This window comes from Pseudopodoces humilis, chromosome 1 (genome assembly GCF_049639895.1).
Source record: "Pseudopodoces humilis isolate 2021_Gansu_Grassland_sample_001 chromosome 1, ASM4963989v1, whole genome shotgun sequence".
NCBI classification, from domain to species: domain Eukaryota; kingdom Metazoa; phylum Chordata; class Aves; order Passeriformes; family Paridae; genus Pseudopodoces; species Pseudopodoces humilis.
This window is the reverse complement of record NC_142200.1, coordinates 51094677-51107489: the sequence shown is the minus strand read 5'-3', so window position 1 is coordinate 51107489 and position 12813 is coordinate 51094677. Positions and strand designations below refer to the sequence as shown.

Genomic DNA, 12813 nt, shown 5'->3' with positions numbered 1-12813 from the left:
GTATTTTTTGTCCACTTACCAGCAAAGCGGATACATAATGTTTCTAGCCAATGAACAAAGTAAACACATTTTTGATATTTCATGAAAATTCATAACATTAAGAAACGTATTTACAGATTATTATGTCTGCCTTCGCTAAGTTACTGCTAATTTCTTGGGAAGCTCCATTTCTTCTCTCTATTTTGCTCCAGGACAGAGATCAGGACTGGAGGCTGAGGTGGAGGGAAATAGAAATTAGGCTTCTAAGACAAATAGAGACACCATTCTCCAGAAGAACAGATCAACAGCATGGGCTTGGTTTAGACATTTTGAATCAACTTTTTGGACAATTTAATTTCCCACAAAGGACAGAAGAAACCACAGTCACCCTTGTCAGGCTGAAGCTCTGTCTGCTGTAAGGATCCATCAGATCCTAGAATCAGGTCTGGGACCAACATTTCCATTGAACTTAACACTAAAACTCTTCAACATTTTCCAACTACACAAGTGTCTGATCTTAATATCATATCAACTCGTGGAAATCTTGGCAATATCTTCAATGCAAGGAGAAAGGCATATATATCAGAAAGTGACAATAAAACTGATTAGTTGGAGATCTCAAAAGTAAAAAGTACAGAGGCACAGGTATAGTTAAGCTACTATACCTGTAGGGCTTTATTAATAAAACTTTAAAGAAAATGTATGCAATTTTACTGCAATTTCCTTTTTAGCCAACACTCATTTCCAGCCTTTTGAAACATGTTATGTTCAGTTAAATTCTTTACCATCTCACTCCTTGAAATTAACTAGGACAGAAATTTCACTGTGTTATGCCTGGCCCAACTTTTAATTATCCTCACTTAGAATATTAGACACCATGCTGATTTCTGTCTAGAGGAAATGACCTAGGATCATTGGAAGCATATGAAGTTCATTTTAAGATGAAGCAATAACTTATATTAGAGGATGTAAAAGGTCTTAACCTCCAGTCCTTCAACACACTGCAGCAAAAAGCTCCTGGGTTTTTTAATTAAAAAAAGACATCTGCTACGCATTTTTCCCCCAAATTCACTTAATAGTCTTTAAAACAGCAGTCTCCCTAACTAAATGACTGTGCTTGAGCATACATGTAAGAAGCATCACCCAACTCATCTGGCTGGCTTTGATGGTTACTTGGAGCATTAGGCTTCTGACTGTAACCCCTGGGCTGCAGTCATTCAACATGCACCTGGAGCACAACATTTATCTCTGTTAATGTTTCATTTTAAAAATTAAACATTATCAGTCTCACTCACACACTCAAAGTTCCCTAGTGCAAAGCCTTCCCAGAGCTTCATCTCACTTGAAATTCACTGCTAAGAATGTCTGGCAGTTTACTGAAGCACAGCTAGAGATTTAGCTGGCAGCTGCTGGTTCACAGAAATACGGTACCTGCCTCTTAAAACACAGAAATAAATGGATGTTTCAGGAAATAAAGGCTGACTCACATATTAATCTTGTCCAGTCATTAGAGCCTAACTAAAAGCTGAGTTAATTAGGCTTTCCTTTAAGTGCACTCTTTCTAGAATTTACACAATGTTAACTCAGTAAACTTGCAAGAGCTGATCCTGACACTGCTATAACCTTTCCTAAAATAACAAAATTAATTTTAAAGGCAGAGGGAATTGTATTTTGCCTTTGAATTATCAGGACAGGATGTTATAACACAGATGATTATTTTAGGCAGATTAGTCAGCCTAAAGCTAAGGGAGTGAACCTCTACCTTGCAGACAACATTGGCCTCCACTGAGAACGCCTGCTGCTGGCTCTGCAGTGAGGAAATCTGAAGCAAGTTATCACTGGAAGCACCATAAAAAGACTCAAATAATAACAGAATTCAAACAACATAAACCTTAAGAGTTTAACACTCACACTTTAATTTGGCCTTGCAAACATCTAACTAGACAGCACAGAAACAAGTTATCACATGGGCTGCTGTGAGAGGACTCTCATCAGGAATAAAGAGAAGAAAAAAATCCAGCATCTCAATAGCTAGAACTCCTGGCCCCATATCAGCTATTTCTTTAATCCTTCCAATCTGAATCCCCCACTTCAGACCTCCGTTCTCCATCATTTTTATGCTCTCCCTTTCTTACCATTGCTCTACACTCCCCAACCCAAAGCTGGAAATTGTCAGTTTGTAGAAATATGGTATCTTGCTCTTCAAAAAAAAAAAAAAAAAATTAAGTCTGCTGCACCCACAAATATACCAGCTCATCAGTGGTATTCCCATTGCAAAACAAATTTCTTCCTGTCTTCTTCCTTCCTGCTGCAAGAACTGTCTGCTGGAGCTGAAAAAAGGAAGTTTTAAACATGCTGATGTGTTTTCTGCCATTTAGAATATGGAAGGAGGTGGTCAAACATCTGAGGCTGCTCCTACCTCTCAAGGGCTTCTGTGGCTTCTTCTGAGCCCCTCTGTACATTGGCCCAGATGCTGGTGGTAGCTCCTTGCTGTGCAGGTGTGTGACTACCTTCCAAGCATGGGCCAGTGCAAAGCTGAACAGGCCAAACATGTTACCTTACCCATAACACATGATGGGCCAAAAAATTAAGAGCAGTTTGCAATTCAATTGTAGGCCAGCCATAAAACAAGCTCTCAGGATAGCCATTTCCACCCATGGCAGAGGTATATGAAACACAGAGGTTTAAACATGAAGAAGTCCATGCTCAGTTTCTACAAATTTGTCCTGCATTCAAAGTTTTGAAGAGCACAGCAGCTGCCACTGACTTTTGTGAATGCCTTCTGGTAATTTCTAACCAAACTCATCTGACATAGTTACTACCAAACACCATCTGTCATTTCCAAACACCATTCAGGCTATTCTCCAAATTTTTCCAGACTTGCAAATTTATCTCTCTGTCTGCTGCATGTGCCAGCCTTTAACAAATATCTTGCACTCTTGACTGAGAAGGATTATATAAACAAGTAAAAATTATTTCAAATTTCAAAAGAACAATTTATGTCCAGTCTGTGGTTTGGGCAAAGTTTCAGGTCAGTTCTTTATTTTACCTCTGCTGCTTCCCACATTGCAGTTTACGATGGAAACCTGACCCAAGGAATGCTCTCAGAATGACTACAATGGGCCTGGACACACAACGTTATAAGCCAGGCTCTGAGATTTGTTTGTTCAAGAGCACTGACCAAGCACCTTTACCATGCATTAAATACAACTTATTTGAAAGGTATTTAAGAGCTAAATTTGGCTTGGTATTACCTTTTATGTTTTATGGGTTGTGGAAATTTTCCCTGCTTAATTATCAAAGCATTTTATGGTCTTCTACAGTCCACAGGAGAAGAGGGACATAAGGTGGGGGAGGCAGCCTGATCCATCAAGGCATCTGGATGAAAGCCTGACCTCCAGAACTCCTGGGGAATGGTAGGGTTTGTTAACCTCCCAAAGACAGAGAGTGCTGCCCTTCCACAGGAGGGCTGGAGGCTTTGAAATTGGAAGCCAACATCCAACAGCTGTAGTCATTTGTGTGGCATGAGCACGGAATGCCCTCGACAATGTACCAAATCCATCTCCTCAGTGTTTGGAGAGGGTGGTCAAGGCTTGCTGTGATTACAGCTCCTACAACAGGCAGCTTCTCCTGTAGTGATGGTCATGGAGAGCAGGAAAACCAGCATGGTGGCTGCAACTCACCAGTGTCTGCTCAGCTGATGCAGACCAAGGAAAATGGCTTTTTTTAATCAGCCTGACTGAATTGGTAAGCACTGAAGAGGAAAAACCAATTTACAATCCAAGTTTCTTCCTTAAATACCCATGGCAAGCAATTACAAAAGGCATCATATCCTCACAGCTGGACTGAGGTTGCAGAGGGCATGCAGAGACTCCAGACTCACCAGTAGCCAGTGTCATGGTGGTGAAGTGAACCAGACTCTTCTGGAACACCAGATAGCACCTGGGAAGTCTGCTTCCTATTTTGTACCCTCCTTTATCCATTCTCTTCCTCTTCTGACTACTGCCATGGCAAAGAAATACTCCTTTCTCTTGCATTTCCACAGAGTCCAGCACCATGAGGTTACCAAACTCTGCTTACTAACACCACAGAATCAAATAACTGAAGAACAAATTCTTCCAAAACAAATCCAGATCCTTCTTATTCTAGTGTATGCCAATGGAAATTTGATACCTAAGCTTCCTGGAAATCCTGCTGTTTAACTGGATATCGTATAATTAAGCTACTTTAAAAAAATCATATGATCCTACTAGATTGTTCTTTGAAGATTTTGGCATTCAACAGCAGGGGACTATGAAAGATTTTACAGCAGAGCATAAATTAATTTCCAGGTTATAGTAGTAAGGGAGCATCTCATTTATTCAGACTGCTTCCCTCCTTGTTCTGTCAGATGAAGTTAAACACCAAGCCCCATAAATAATCTAGGCACACTTGCCAGCATCCAAGGCTGGCCTGGATTTTCAATGCTATACCAAGCTCTTCAATGAGATTTCTAATCCTGTTAGATACTTTCCAACTCAACAGGTTGAAAAGCACAAGTTTGCCTAATCATGCTCATTTCTCCCACAGTGTGTTTGAGCAAACAGTGATTCTGACAGGTGCGTACAGCCCTGGTGTTCATCCATGTGTGGCAGTGACACAGCATCTGTACTGCAGCAAGTTCAATGTCCAATGTATATTAAACAAGAATTTTGCATTAATGGTGTAAGATTTTACATGTATTAGAACAAGGTGGCAGGAAAGTACAATTTTAGAATCTAGGTAAGTACTAGATGTAGTTGTAGATCAAGAAGAAAATCAAGAGTTTAGTTATTACCCTCTGTAGTCACATTTCTCCATACATGTCTGGCTTACATCCATGATCTATACTTTAAAACTTCTTTAGATGGTTCAAAATAAATGTGGTATATACACTGCATCCTCTCCTACCTTGGTCCAGCACTCCAAGAAAAGAAATCAAATTAATAGCCAGACATTTACATTTTGGCTTCGTAACAAAGATAGGCCATCCCTCTGTGAGATCCAAATAAATAAAACCAAAAAATTGTTAGGGTAGCAAGTCAGAGAATATGGCAGAGGTAGAAAAAGTACATAGGAAAGAAATTTCAAAGATTAATCTGGACATGAGGAAGGCTATTCCTAATAAACTATGCAGGTGACAACTGAGCAGATTTTGGTAGAAGAGATCTTCAAAACACAAGCTATTTTGACTCTCACAAGTCTCATTCATTGCTGGAAAAGGGTATCTAACTTTTTTTGCCTCTGCCTAGTTCCAGGCTTTTCCCATCATTTTCTTCCCACCTGCCTTCCACCAGGAATGAGGGGCAATTTCTAACAGGGCAAGGAAATAAAAGGATGGTAGGAAAGGAAGGGGAAGAGTCAAATGTTTCTGGGTCTTAACTCCAGCCCCACAGCCCAGAATTTAATGCGCAGTCCAAGTGAAAGCAAGGAAACATTTTATAAGAAAATGAAAAGGGATTAAACCTTGTGTCCACCATCACATGAGCAGGACAGAAATCATCCCTCAAAGCTGAAATGTGATAGCAAAGAACCTTACACTAAAACTGCCTTATGAACACCTCACCTAGAGATAGGCAGCTCTAAGATGGAAAACACTGAAATTGAAAATACCAACAAAAAAAGAAAAAGCAGCCAGTTGTTTCCAGGTGCCTCAGCAAGGAGCAGCAGTTCTTTCTTCCTACTGACAACCTATAGAGCAAGGGCTGGCCCTGATGAAAGAAGTCAGCCTGTACTGTAGGCTTTGTAGTGACAGCCCTTGGTAAATTGGATTTACCATCTTGCACCCTTCTCAGAAAAAAATAGTGATTATACCTATTAAAAAGCAGGCTTGAAAAGGTTCCCTCTACTCTTCCTGAGGAAAAGCAAAACCTTGGCAGCTAAAAATAAATCAAAAGCTAGGGAAATGAGAAAATGGAAAAGAGCAGAGAGATGAGATATATTTAGGTTTTTGAAGATCGAGAAAGGAATAGACATGCCGAGTACAGAGGTTACCATCAAAAAAAGAAAACCAGCCCTGGGACATGGAGACTGTGGGTTTAGGCAGGGGAATTCATTCTGCAGCCCAAGTCTACTTAAGCAGATATTAAGGTGGCAAAGTCCCAAATCAGAATTTCTGTCAAATAAAGCAGAGCCACATCCCAGTTTCAGGTCAAACATGAACACGTATTTTTGCTAAATAGTAACAAAAATATTCTGGAATTAATTAAAAGACAAACTAGCTACAAATCTGGCTAGAAGTTAGTAGAAAAAAAACATTTTTCTTCTGCTCACAGAAGTTTCGCAGTCTTTTGATTAGTCTTCTGTGGAAGGAAAAAAGCCTTTTCAGTTAAAAGTTAATAACTTTCTCATATATAATATGCACTGAAATTCATGGCTAAACTCACCTTTGCCATCTTGGCAAAAGGTATCTATCTGAAATTTGGAGATACATTGCTTCTAATATTTCCTTATACTGTTGGTTCATTTTGTGCACAATACAAACAGCTAAATTTCTAATATCAAGGACAAACCATTATAATGTCCTTTGTCTTCCGTATTTGTGTACAGTTGTTGATACCTTTGTGTATGTACAACGATCAAATATTTGCTTTTGGCTCTCAGATTTTCTAAATTTTTTCTTTAACAGAGGGGCTTTTGTTTGTGTACTGTCAGTTCCTGTCAGGCAATGATAAGCATCACCTCTTGATACTCCTGTCCTGAACAACATCAATAGTGAGGCCATGGCTGTAACAATTATCTGCAGAGGAGATGCCTTGACCCAGCGTGCTGCAGCGCACTTCCACTGCACACAGCCTCCAGCCAAGGGCAAAGACAGATACCTGCTCAGCTCCAGGGTGACGGAAAGTCCCATGGCCATGCTCAACCCCCACTTCTGCAGCTCAGAAAAGCTGAGTGCATAAGAAATCATCAATTTAACATAGTACTTAGGGATATCTAGCATGCGGTGTTCCAAAGTTATATTTTCCATGCTTCAATCCCTAAAAAGTGAAGGAGTTCACTATTGCTGTCCAGCCAAGGGCAGAATAACTTACTTGTCTCCTCCTTAAAATCTCACTCAGATTCATGCTATTGATGTAAAAATATTTTTACTCCAGCTGAAACTCTACAACAACATCCACATCTTTGACTACAGTCAGCCATTCATGACCTGTGTATTTTTATTCCTGAGGGATGTTCACAAAGCATTTTTCTTTTCAATTTGCCTCCACCCAGTTTACACTGTTTTCAGTCCTGATGCAGCTCTCCACTAGCTGATCAGCAGGAAGCATGGGATGATGAACCAGTCAGTCATGACAGCCAGCCAGCCAGGGCATGTATCAATAACAGTACACTTAGTAAAGGGGAAAGCCACACCAATGAGCCAAAGGAAAAATTGCTGTCTACAAGTGCTGTTTCACTAGTCCAGTTGAAAGACCCAGGTCACCTGCTTTTTTGTAAGAGTTCCAGGTTCAGTGTTCAAGCATGGACTACAGCAAACAACAGATGCAAAACACAGCCAAAGGATGAAGGGAAGGAAAAGAGCACCCATGCATTGTCTCCACAGTAGCAGATAGGTTATTGCATACTTCAATCAAATGTCACTAAACCCTCTACAAATGTAGAACATACACATGCATATATAGAGCAACGCATACTTTGAGCTCCTATATATCTGCAGGAAAATAAATAGTGCCAGTGGAAAGCCATAAGATTGTCACCTAGATAAGTTGCATAAATCTAATATTTCAGATCCCTGAAAATAGACTTCAGCTGTTTGATTCAACCATAAATCAAGTTCCCTGTTAATCTGGATTTAGAGTGGCTTTCCTGTGCAGTTTTGAGAGTCTCAAAGGAATATACTGTTCACTGATTTATGTGCTTGTCTTGCTGAAAAGTTGATTTACCTTTGCTGTCTGCAAACAGTGAATTGCAGCTCGCTGGTTTCTCCAAATATGCAAAGCCTGTACTGTATATAAAGGTGGAAGAGTTTGACAGTTTGCAGCTAAGTAAATCACACTGATCCCAGTGTTTGCCTTGAGATTTTACAGTGCATGCTATAATTTAACCCCCCAATGCCAATCCAGAAAATATAGCCAAAAAGGAAAGTGTTTTGTCATATTTTCATACACTGGATCTAATTGAATTTATCCATTATCTCAAAATCACTCTACCTAATAAATTCTACTTTGAAAAGTATTACAAATGATGCGTAGAAAGGTTTTCCAAATTAATTTGACAACAATCTCAACCTTTTCAGCTTTCAGGATATTTCAGCTCTTGAAGCAAATATTGGGCTTTTAAAAGTTTCCTTTATATTTTCAGCAAAATTTGCTTGCTTTAAAACAAGCCACTGCATGCATTCACAATTAAAAGAGCAACAGCAGTGAGCATAAACTTCAGAGCCTTTCATTTCTGAAAGCAAAAGAAGTAGGCCAATCATAGGTATCTCTGCTTCAGGAAAAAAACCCAAAAACCACAACAACAACCAAATCAACCAGAGGAGAGTAGCAGAATTCATGTTACGAATTGTAGTCAGTATTCTCCACACCCATCTCTCCTGCACATTTGATAAGAATACCATAATATTTATTTCCATGGATGTGATGAAACACAAACCTATGATCAGTTACAACATCATAACAGATACTTCAGCACAAAACATCTTCCCAAAGTTGTTTAGCCAACCCATTTACCATGTTTAATATTGCAAATACAGACGTGACCCAGCTGCCACAATATTGCAGATATCAAGATAGCAAATATTTTTCTTTCCCCTGCTCTTTAATTTGGCAAACTATAACTTGACCAATTCTTTATAGGGACTTTTCATGCTTCTGTAAGGAAATGTGCAACTCATTGGCCAGCTGAATAATGAGGAAATATTTTCTCCTTTGTAGAAAATTATGCCGCCACTGTCACAATATGAAGACAGCATAATTTATAACTCCTTCTCTCCCTCCTCCTTTCATTTTGGCCTGGACACTGGGTCACATATCAAATTTCAAGCCATTTTTCATTTTAGGAGCTAATCTGTTTGGTTACTGGAGTGGAATGACAGAACACACCTGTGATCAAAGGGGAAGGTAGATGGAAAAAACATCTCCCGAGTTCATGTACATCCATTACCCTGACCTTGTTACGTAGTGCTTCATATAGGTTTGGTCAATTATTAGACATTTGACAGTTACTTCCAGCACAAAGAAACTATTGAGAAAGTTTGGCATGGATTTTGTTCTTTATTAATTTAAACTGTCTCGAGAAACGACTTGAAAGAGGTCAAATATCTCTTGATAAAAAAAGAATTAAAAATATTTTTGGTAAAAAGAAACATACTCACAGTGACAAAATCCAGAAATCATCCTTCCTTAAAATGGAGAAAGACCACCCTGTGCTACCCAAACCAAGAGAGTATCAGGATCTTCTTTAGTGAAGAAAACCCAAATTCAAGACGTGGCTTAAACTCGTTAAGAGATTTCAAACCTAGATTAGGCTAATTTAGGGTTTTCCCCTAAGAGCAATTTTAAGTGTCTCTTTTGCTCCAGCGGGGAACAAAGAAAACCAAATTTTGAGTGCTGCACTTTTTCCACAGAGATGGAACTTTTCTCACTCAGTCACTGTTAATTATCTTCACTCAGAGCATGAGAGCACTGACACATGATGGGATTGCAGGGATTACCAGACAAAGCTAAGGGCCACGATCCCAGCCCTGCAATTCTCTCAGCACTGCAAGGAGGGACAGGGCTGTTGCCATCACACTTTAATGAATGTTTCCTTTACAGCTTATGGATTTCTAAACCAATCTTGGGATTTAATTTTTTTTTTTCCCCCAAACTCTGTCTTGACCAGAGAGCATGCTCAAACTGGGAAAGGGAGGAAAAATAGTGTAGAAGAAATCACATCTGAGCAGACAGCGAAGAACTTGGTTATCAGTTCATCTCTGATACAGGCTGCTGACTCTGTCCTCTGTTTAATACCTGGGTCATGTTCCCCTTAAAGGTTTTCTGGATCAGTAGAAAATAATAAATAATGAAGAAATAAAGTCAATTCTAGCTGCTTATTTCCTTCCTTCAGTTGGGAGTTAGAACTAGATAATGTTTAAGGTCGCTTCCAACACAGGCCTATGATTCCATGACCCGTTTGAAATAATAAATTATTTGTTGTATCATCTTTCATTTCTACAGAAGCAACTACAGTGGAGCAGAGGGTATTGTGAATTCAGTTAGCATCAAAAGTTTGGTAGATTCTTTCAAGGCAGACAAATGGGTGGCCTGCTCATGTATGTAAAATGACCCACTACAACAAGAATCTCAGGAATAAAAATGAGGAACTGCCTCCTTTCCTTCTCTCCATCCACCCCATAGAAATATTTCCCATGGCTGAGTAATGTAAAAATCATCTAGAAAATAAAGTACTTTGAAAAGTGCCTCTAGATTGAAAAAAAGAAAAAATAAAAACGAAACATTATCACTTTTCCATCAGTTTTAATGAAAGTCACTCAAAATGCAAGCTACCTGTTCAGAAGAAACAGTAAAGTGCAAATTTATTATTACATAATTGTTGATTTTCCTGGAAAACCTTGCATTGTTACAAGACACAGTTTCATTTTTTCATAGATAATGGAACCATTTTTTCATCTCTTGGTAAGCTTTTCCCCCACTGGTATGAGAGTCCCCAACTCTCTTTCCCTGAAGGATGAACAATAAAACACATTCATCATTTTCTCTTTAAGATTCCAAAAACAGGTGTTAGAAATTTCAGAGACACTCACTGCAAAGTCATTGTGCCATCTTTACAAGCACAAAACACGATCTTCCAAATGCCATCCTATTCCAGTAGCATGAGACACCGTCACCCAACAAAAAAAACAGTACAAAACAAAACCAGCAAGCCAAATAAAATGGCACTCCCAGCAGTACACAGTATGAATTTGCTCAAAGGCAAACTTGTCTCATTGTGGGAAATAGCTACCACTCTACAGCTAAGGAGAAGGTAGGTTTGTTCCACTACCCTCCAATATCGCAAAGGAATATTTCCTCTAAAACATGGAAAGCACCAACACAGAGGTATTGGACAGCACCCAAAACTCTCAGTTGGCCTCTCTCACTGACCTGGTGTGCAATGAAGCCCAAGTACCCAACAACACACTGTACTGCACCTCCAGATTCAGGACTGGATCCTGCCCCAAGCAAACCCATGGGAATCCATGACTTTACAGAGAAGGAGAAAACATAAACTTTCATCAGCTTTTTTTGGTGAGCTAGAAAAATTCTCTGAACATCCCCTTAGCAATAAGGTCAATGCACTTTGGTGAGTGCTTTTTGCAATTGCAGAAGTGTCTGTAAACTGATAGCAGTTTATGCAAAATGAAAAATTTGCATACCTTGAAAACACATTAGTCAAACACCTGCAAAAACGAGAACCAAAAAAAAAAAGAAAATAGAGATTTTGTTGTAGAAATATTTTTGTTAACCAATTTCCGTTTTCATATTCTCTTCCTATATCTACTTCTAACTAAAATCAGAAAAAAAAATAGCACAACTTGTTATTCTTTCAATACCTCCACCTTATTCAAGGTTAGGAAGCTTAGTCAAACACTTGAGCAATTCTGAATGGAAAGAAGAAACTTGAGCTCTCATCTCCAATTTGGCTGGGAAAAACAACCCAGTTTTTCAAATTAAAATTTATCAGTTTTAAGCTTGAAATTTACCCATTTCAACTGTAGCAAATATCTAAACGAAACAAAAGGAAAGTGAAAAAGGGGAGAAGGGAACCCACTTAATTTTTTAGAAGGCAGAATAACACCATACTCTTAAATGCCATTAATCTATCACCCACAGACCCTGTAATTACAAAACCAAACAGCACGAAGATGATAAACAAAGAACACATACTCCAAAAGCAGTGATAACCTCCTCATAGTAGGCCAGGGCTCAACATTGTTAAAGTTTTCCATGCAGCTTCATTCAGAATGCATTGAACCAAAAGCCAGAGACAAATAGCCATTTTCCAGCAATATGTTTTCACAGGGAAAATTCCCAAAAATATGTTCTTTAAAAAAAGCCAGCCTCCAGATCAGAAACCTAGATTAAATAATTGGAAGACATTTTCAAGAAACATCTGTTTCTTCTACATGAGTTTCCAAGTCTTTCCTCATCTACACCTTAATCTTCTACAGTTCTGTTGTTTATTTGCTTTTCTTCTTAATGAGCTAGAAAAATCCCTGTTTCTTTAGTTACAAAAGGATTGCAAAGGAAAATAATACCTAATAGCATAAAGGATGACTTTCTTAGAGCAACACAAAGATTACAAAGACTGAAAAACACCCTGGGCTTACTGAAGGAGAGGCTGTAAATGGGAAGACATGCAACTCACCTTGTGGCTTGTTTTGAGTTCAGAAAATAGAAACATTCAAATTTCTAATGCTGGCACTGTTCATAGGCACTAAAACACTACAGCAATACCTGTAGAGAAATTTGAGCTTGTTCTGCTTGTAGTCCCAAGCTGACAAGAAAGCCACAGCTGTGGTTAGTAGGGCACCAAGCCCAAGCTAATAAAGCTCAGCTGAGAGCAGGGCATGTTATTTTAGGCCCAGTTCCACACTGCTTTCTTAGATGGCTTCCAGTCAGCTCAGACCATGCTCACCTCTTTGTGAGAGACTGTGTGTCCTCTACTTTAGACAGATACAAAAACATAACACAGGAGCTGAAAGTCTTTGGTTTTGTGGACACACAGTAGTCAGAAAGGTCTCTGCAAGCAGATGTGCTAAGCTCTGCCTGTTGGTGGGTTACGCTCATTCTGGGTTCAACACCCAGACCCAATAGGTGCTTCTTCCCA

General features: G+C 39.2%; 1 long non-coding RNA gene across 1 annotated transcript in view; it reads right to left on the bottom strand.

The window, feature by feature from the left end:
- The window catches only part of LOC148185096 (uncharacterized), a 38821-nt gene extending 26342 nt beyond the window's left edge, over nt 1-12479 (bottom strand). Inside the window, exon 1 of the long non-coding RNA XR_015773446.1 lies at nt 12352-12479. This is a non-coding gene — a long non-coding RNA (uncharacterized LOC148185096). The remainder of the gene's footprint in view (nt 1-12351) is intronic.
- Between the last annotated feature and the right edge of the window lie 334 nt (nt 12480-12813).